Source organism: Rhinolophus ferrumequinum, chromosome 12 (assembly GCF_004115265.2).
Source record: "Rhinolophus ferrumequinum isolate MPI-CBG mRhiFer1 chromosome 12, mRhiFer1_v1.p, whole genome shotgun sequence".
In the NCBI taxonomy this organism is placed as follows: Eukaryota; Metazoa; Chordata; class Mammalia; order Chiroptera; family Rhinolophidae; genus Rhinolophus; species Rhinolophus ferrumequinum.
In genome coordinates, this window is record NC_046295.1 from 5,894,230 (window position 1) to 5,901,506 (window position 7,277).

Consider the following 7,277-nt stretch of genomic DNA (forward strand, 5'->3'; position numbering starts at 1 on the left):
CGCGTATCCTAATAGCAAGGAAAAAATATATATATTTTTTAACAATGTATAGCGTCAAATGTTAACTAGATTTATCATGGTGATCATTTTGCAATATATACAGATATTGAAACATCATGTTGAACAACTGAAACTAATATAATATTATGTCAATTACCTCAATAAAAATAAAATAAAATAAAATAAAGGATGTAGAATCAATTGCAGATCAAAACATAGAAAAGAGCCATGTAAGAAAAAGGAGCCAGTAAGAGACTAAGGACTGCATGTGGTAAATTTAAACCAGAGAAAAACTAACTGTAAGATTTCTTATAAATTTTTTAAAAGACTTTGAGATATAGTTGAGACTTTGAGATATATTGAGATACAGTTTATATACCATAAAATGTACTCATTACAAAGGACAACTCATGACCTTCAGGTAACTTTTAGAATTGTGCAACAATCACCAAATGTACATTAATCTCTGCTCCCATCCCTAGCTCTACACAATGACTGATCTAGTTTAAGTCTCTCTAAATTCCTGTTTTCTGGACATTTCATATAAATGAAATCACACAACACGTAGTCTGTCAAGTCTGGCTTCTGTCACTTAGCATAATATTTTTACAGTTCATCTATGTTGTGGCACAAATCAGCATTTTATTCTTTTTCAGTCCATTGTATGGTCGTACCACGTTTTTATTATCCATTGATGGACATTTGGATTTTTTGCAGTTTGGGGCTGTTGCGAACAATGATGTTATGAATATTCATATGCAAGTCTTTGTGTGGATATATGTTTCCATGTCTCTTGGGTAGATTAATAGGAATGACGTTGCTGCAAGTTTATCTCTGAAGTTTTAAAAACTGCCAAACTGCTTTCCAAAGAGTCCTACATCCTTTTATATTCCCACTCCAGTGTGTGAAGTTTCCACTTGTTTCCACAGGATTGCCAACACTTGGTATTATCTGTCTTTTTATTAAAGGCATTCTGTTGGGTGTGAAGCGGTATCTTGTTGTAGTTTTAATGTGCATTTCAATGACTAATGACCTTGACTATGTTTGCATTTGCTTAATGGCAACTCATATATCTTCTTTAGTGAGATGTCTATTCAAATCTTTTGCTTATTTCAAAAGTGTGTTGTCTGTCTTTCATTAAGGTTAAAGTTCTTTATGTATTGTATTCCGGACGTAAGTTCTTTACAGATATGGGATTTGCAAATATTTTCTGCAAGTCTGTGGCTTATCTTTTTATTCCTTTAACACTGGGTTTTGAAGAGAAAAAGATTTTAATTTTGATGATATCCAATTTATCATTTTTTCAGGGATGAATCACACTTTTGATATCATATCTAAAATGTCATGAAGATATTCTCCTATGTGTTCTTTAAGAATTTTATAGGGTTGGTTTTACATGTGGGTTTATGATCAATTTTGAATTCATCTTTTTGTGCAATGCAATCTACAAAATTGTGTTTGGTTGTTTTTTATTGTTTGTTTATTTGTTTTTAGTTTTGCTAGTGTATATCCATATGATCCAGCACCATTTCTTGGTTAAAAAAGAAAAAGAGTACACCTTCTCCCCATTGAATTGTCACGGGACCTTTGGTAAAAGCAGTTGATAATAAAAAGTAAGGTTTTCTTTCCGAACTCTTGATTCTGTGGCATTGATGTAGAAGCCAACCTTAGTGCCAGAATCCACTGTCCGCATTAACATACCTTGTAATAAACGTTGAAATACGGTAGTGAGAGCACTCTAGATTTATATTTTGGGAGGTTATTTTATGTTTTCTAAATTCCATATAATTTTAGGGTCAGCTTGTCAATTTCCACCAAGAAAATATCTGCTGGGATTGTGATAGGGACTGCACTGAACGTATGAATCAATTTGAGGAGAATTGTCATTAAAATTGTTTTTTCTTGAGATTCCTCTTTAACCACAAACTGTTTAGAAGTGTGCATCTTAACTTACAAATGTTTGGAGGCTTTCTTTTCTCATTCTCATTTTTATATAATTAATTTAAAGCTTGCACTTTGGACACAGGAGAGGAAAATGCATTTACGTTTGTTTAGTTACTTCATAGAGATTCTTCACATATCACTGGAGTAAACTGCCCAACTGGAGTAATTTTACATAGTTGTTCTCAGTCTTTTCACTTATAGAGTAACTGTAAGAGGATGCCCTGAAAATATGAACCACAGGGGGCAGGAGACCTGTTTATCAGGGGGAAGTTCACCGAGACAGGAAGTTTTTGGGTCCCCACTGCACACTGCTGTCTGGACCAGTGCCAGGGATCCAGTAGGGCCCGAGCGTCCAGAAGAAGGCCTCAACCCTCGGGCTCTGGTGCTTTCTGTTGCACGAACAGAGAAGCCCGGGCCATGTATGGGCAGAGACTGGACTGAGCTTGGGACTCACAGGCACTTCTCCATGGAACAGGCACTCAGGGTGAGAGGAGCCCCAGCCTCTCCGCTGCTGCTCAGGGCTGATTCTGAGCTTGGGTTTGCGGCACATCCTGCTCCATAGGCCATGAACCAGGCACCGGGCAGCACTCACCAGCTTTGGCAGCCTTAAGCCCTGGCTGTGGGCAGTGTCTACGACGCCTTGAGTGAGGACGGCCTGCGTGCGGGGAAGTGGTCTTGGACAAGTGAAGCCCTCCCTCTCACCACTTCGACAATCAAAATTCTCATCACTCCCCCTTGCTCCTCCACCCGGAATAAAAGCACAGTTTCACATGGGGTTGCCAATCTCCTCTTTTGCAAACACTGTCAACACCATTTTATAAAAGAAAGGACATGTTAACCCCAATTAACTAAGGAGCACATATTGCAGAACAAGCAAGTTTGCCCTAAAACAAGTCATATACTGACTCCCATGGACCATCCTCCATTTCTCCATCGTGCTGCTGAGTAGTGAAAAGTCGGTGCTTGAGACTCATTGGACAGTCGGTGGGGTATCGATAGCTTAGGAAACAGGAATCTGTCACCATCGGTGTCCAGTGCGGATGAGGAGGCAGCGGGTGATGGGTCTGTGCTATGACAGTGAGGGTGTCCTATGCCCCCGTCCCGTTTCAGTCCCTTGTATCCCTGCCATGCGAGGGATGGCGGCAGTGCTGAGGACACTACCCAGCTTCCTGACAAGTTACCGACAGAATTGCCCCCGGCTGACAGAGAGGGTCACCTGGAAGCCAGATGGTCCGAATCCTCCCGGGAGCACTTTGCTTTCTACCAAGGGCTTAACAAGTGTCTTCAAAGAAAGCCACTTTAGCTGCACGTTCATACAAGTTGTCTGGTAAGATATGTGTGCAGTCTGAGACTTGGAAAATGGTCTTGGAGAAACACGCCATTTTGTAGGTAAAAACCAGCCAGGGGATCCAGAGTTTCAATGTCTGTCAAGTCTGTTTGCCCAGCCAATGCAGAGGGTGGTGGGCACGTGTGGTCACTGCCTTCCCCACGATGGCCTTGGCCTGGCATCGCTGGCCGAGCTTCGCCGTGGTGAATATTATGTGCAAAGGCGAGCAGCACCTGCCCGTGCTGCCCAGGAGGTGAGGGACCTCCTCTGCACACCTGTGGACCGTGGTCATTTCCCTGACTCCGTGAGTGTGTCATCTATTCAACCTGTTATTTCTCCATGTTGTTCTTTGCAACTTTCAATTCCCCCGTTTCTGTTTTCTTCTACTGACAGACGGAGAGCACTACTGAAATTCTTCATCTTACAGCCCACGTTCCTTGATGTTAAACCAAGTTTTCTTCAAAGTCCTTGGTCTTGTTCTCTCGAAGGCTTTCTAGGGGTCAGTGCCAATGGGTCGGTGAGGTTGACACCACAGAGCTTGACAAGATGCCACATTCTACACAGGCCTGGGGCCCGCTCTGGTGTCCGGGGGGAGAAGGCGGGGGCTGCCACACAGGAGACAGGAATGCAGGTCAACTACAGGGCTGCAGCAGGGGGATGAGGCCCTATGCCAGGAGCAGGCCAGCTGTGAGCCACTTTCTGAGAAGAGGCCTCTCAGTGAGGGATGACCAGCGCCTCTCAGGAGGAGCGAGGAGCCGCAGCTGACCGTGTCCACAGAGCCTGTGGCCTGCAAGGGGCACCTGTCAGCACATCTGTGGGGCTCAGGGGTCAAAGGGGGCCATGGGTACTCTTACAACTCAACAATAAAACGCAAATACACCAACTAAATATGAGCCAAGAATGAATACATATGGCTCCAAATAAGAAATACAAATGGCCAATACACACGTGAAAATATGCTCAACATCAGGAAAATTCAATCCCAATCCACAATGAGATGCCATTTCAGAACCACGAGGATGGTGGGTGACTGGTCTTGCACCAATGTCACTGGGATTTCCCAAAGCTGACACGGCTTCTTCAAGGGGATTTATTCGAAGTGGTGAAGGAGGAGGGCTCTGGAGCCAAACCTGCACGGTGCTGACCAGGCTTCCCCAGTTCCTAGTGTGTGACCGGCACTCAGTCCCCTGACCTTCCTGAGCACTATTCATCACAAAAAAAAGGGTGACACGTGCCTCTCTCCAGCTCTTTGTGGAGACACAATGAGCTCCAAGGAAGTGGAGCACCAGAGAGCACCGAGCACACAGGGAGCATCTGCTGTTGTGAGCATCCTGATTCCCTTGGAGGTTTGACGGGATGACATTGTCCTTTTCACAGATGCTACTTCAGTCACTACTAACTCCTTCCTGATTGCTATCACATGCACTGTCCTTGCACAAGGTCACATCAAGTTTGTTTTCCTGTAATAAAGAAGGTTGGCAACAATGAAAATTTGAGATATCTCCTCCTTTCCCTTCCCCTTGGACCTACTTAGTATCTTCCAAAGACCAATGTGCAAATCTCTGCAAGATTCCATGTGGCCCATGGAGTTGCCCTCTCGTCATGGAAGGAGAGGCGATGGACCTGCAGTTGGCCCCAATGTGCAGGTGCAAGGGAGATTTCAGGGTCCACCGAGCTCAGGGTGGGGGCAGCACCGGTTCTGCCTCCTCCTGGGAACTGTTCATTCACAAGGACTCCAGGGGCAGGAACAGCCAGGCGAGTGAGGACAGGAGCAGACACATGTGAGCACCAGGTGTGAAGCTGATGATGATGACTCCCATCCTAGTCTGAGGGCCCAGCCCACACAGGGAAGACCAAGCAAGTTCCCTTCAAACACGGCTCACTCAGTGTTCCCAACAACCTGAGAGGGGGATGCGTCACCCTGTTTCTCCACAAAGACCCTGAAAGCAGAGAAGTCATGGGACTAAGAGGAATCAGTGAACGGAGAGTCCAGCTCTGCCGGTCACTCACCACATTGCATCCATTACCTGACACGGGCACCGCCCAGGACAGGGACACAGAGGGTGGGAGAATAGGAGTATACTCACCCACGAGGGGTGGCAGCATCTGGACCGGCCCCACAACACACCCGGTGTCCGGCACTTCTGAGCCTGTTTCTCTGTGTTGAGGCCCAGCTGGACGGGGAGGGCCCAGCAGCTGGGGTTCAGCGGACAAGAAGAGAACTCTCCTTCACAAAGAGTCCAGGAGCCCTGGGAGATGTGGGTGCTGCCCACTGCCCCGGAGGGGAGAAGGTGAAAGAGGAGGACCTTCGGGCTGGCCTGTGATTCCATGGGAGGTGAAAGGGTTCCCCGACATGAGTCCATTCTCACCAAGCTCTGTGTGGGGGTCCAGCAGAGGGCCACACCACCTGCGCAACTGGGCGGCTTTAGTCCCATCCCATCACTGCTGATGGACTACTGCCATGGCCCACAGCTTTGCATGCTGGGCGGAGCAGGGACCACACTTGGGGTGACTGAGCTGTCCTGACCCCACCTGGGCCTGATAAGGAATCAGAGCTTAGAAGCTGGAGAAGAGGCTTTGGCCCGGAGGAAAGGGCCAGAGTGTGTCCATGTGGGACAGAGAGCCGGGTTGGGGCTTGGACAAGGCCGTTATGGGGGACAGTGGGGTGTCCTCCCTGGTTCAGCACCTGTCCCTCACCATTTGGTCATCTCTCTTACAGCTGGGGTTCAGCTGCCCTGTTCTGACTGTGGGGTCTGTACTAGTGCCCACAGCAGGTCAACTGAGGCCTCCCCTCCACTCAGCCTGAATCCACAGCACTCAGCCCCAGGGTGCACACACCTCGACCCCCTCCCGCGTTCCCTACTGGGGTGCTGTGCTTGTGAAACTAGCTCCCAGCTTGTTAGTAGGAACTGTCTTCAATGCGAATATAAATCTGTGTCGGCATCTAGTCACACAAGAGTCCGGCCATTGTTGGGAGGGAAGGGACAGTAGTTGTGGGGTGTCCCTGAAGACCCTTGGGCCCTGAGCCCAGTCCCCCTGGCCCCAGCAAATGGGTCCTCCTCCCTGGATTGGACGAGATGCCCCCAAGAGAAATCCCTCAAGGGACTTGGTATCCTCCTCTCCCACCGTCATTTCCGGCGTACACACCTTAAGGAGGCACCCCCTTTCTCTCTTCTCAGTCCACTCCCTCTTGTTCCGTCTTCACCACCTCCACCTCCCTCCATATTCAATCATCCCACTGAGACCAGAGGATGCTTCACCTGCAACGAGGCGCAGAGGCAGAGAGCCTGTCCCCTGAGGCCAAGCCTTTTCCTCTCCGATCAGGCCACCCACACAGGAAACCCTGGAAGAGCTGAGGATAGCCCAGCCCCGTGGTCTGACTACATCCAGGAAGCACAGAGAAGCTCCCTAAACACAACAGCTGACTCTGTTCTGGAAAACTTGTTAATGGTCCAGAGGGATGAAAGCCTCAAAAGCAGGTCCCCATCCCCAGAGGGTTCAGGGTGCAGATGATGATGGGAGATCCCTCACCCAGCCTGGTCTTGGGAGTAGGGATGCTGGGAGGGGTTCCTGGTGATTAGAGAGCTGTATGATTCCAGGAGCAGTCTGAAGGAGGTCCTGTCAACCTGGAGGAAGGGACTAGAGGGTCACCTGTGTATCCATAGAGCCCATGACCCTCCACATCCGTCCTTCCTCTCAGGTCCCTCTCTATGGAGCAGCACAGACCCGAGCATGGAGACAGTGGCTCCCAGAACATTTCTCAACAAAACCATCTTTATTCATAATTACACACGATACCCCAAAGGTGCTGCTCCTACCCCACCCCCACCCCCACCCTAATGGTCTGGCCCTCCCTCTATCCCTTCCTCCCTCCCATGTCAGTAGAATAGCCAGGATCAGGCCTGGTATGAGGAGGGGCCCCTTTGGCTCCCGTGGGGAACAGCCCCGTCACATCTGGTCTGGCCCCTCCGGGGGGCTGGCACCAAGAGGAACACCCCAATGCTCC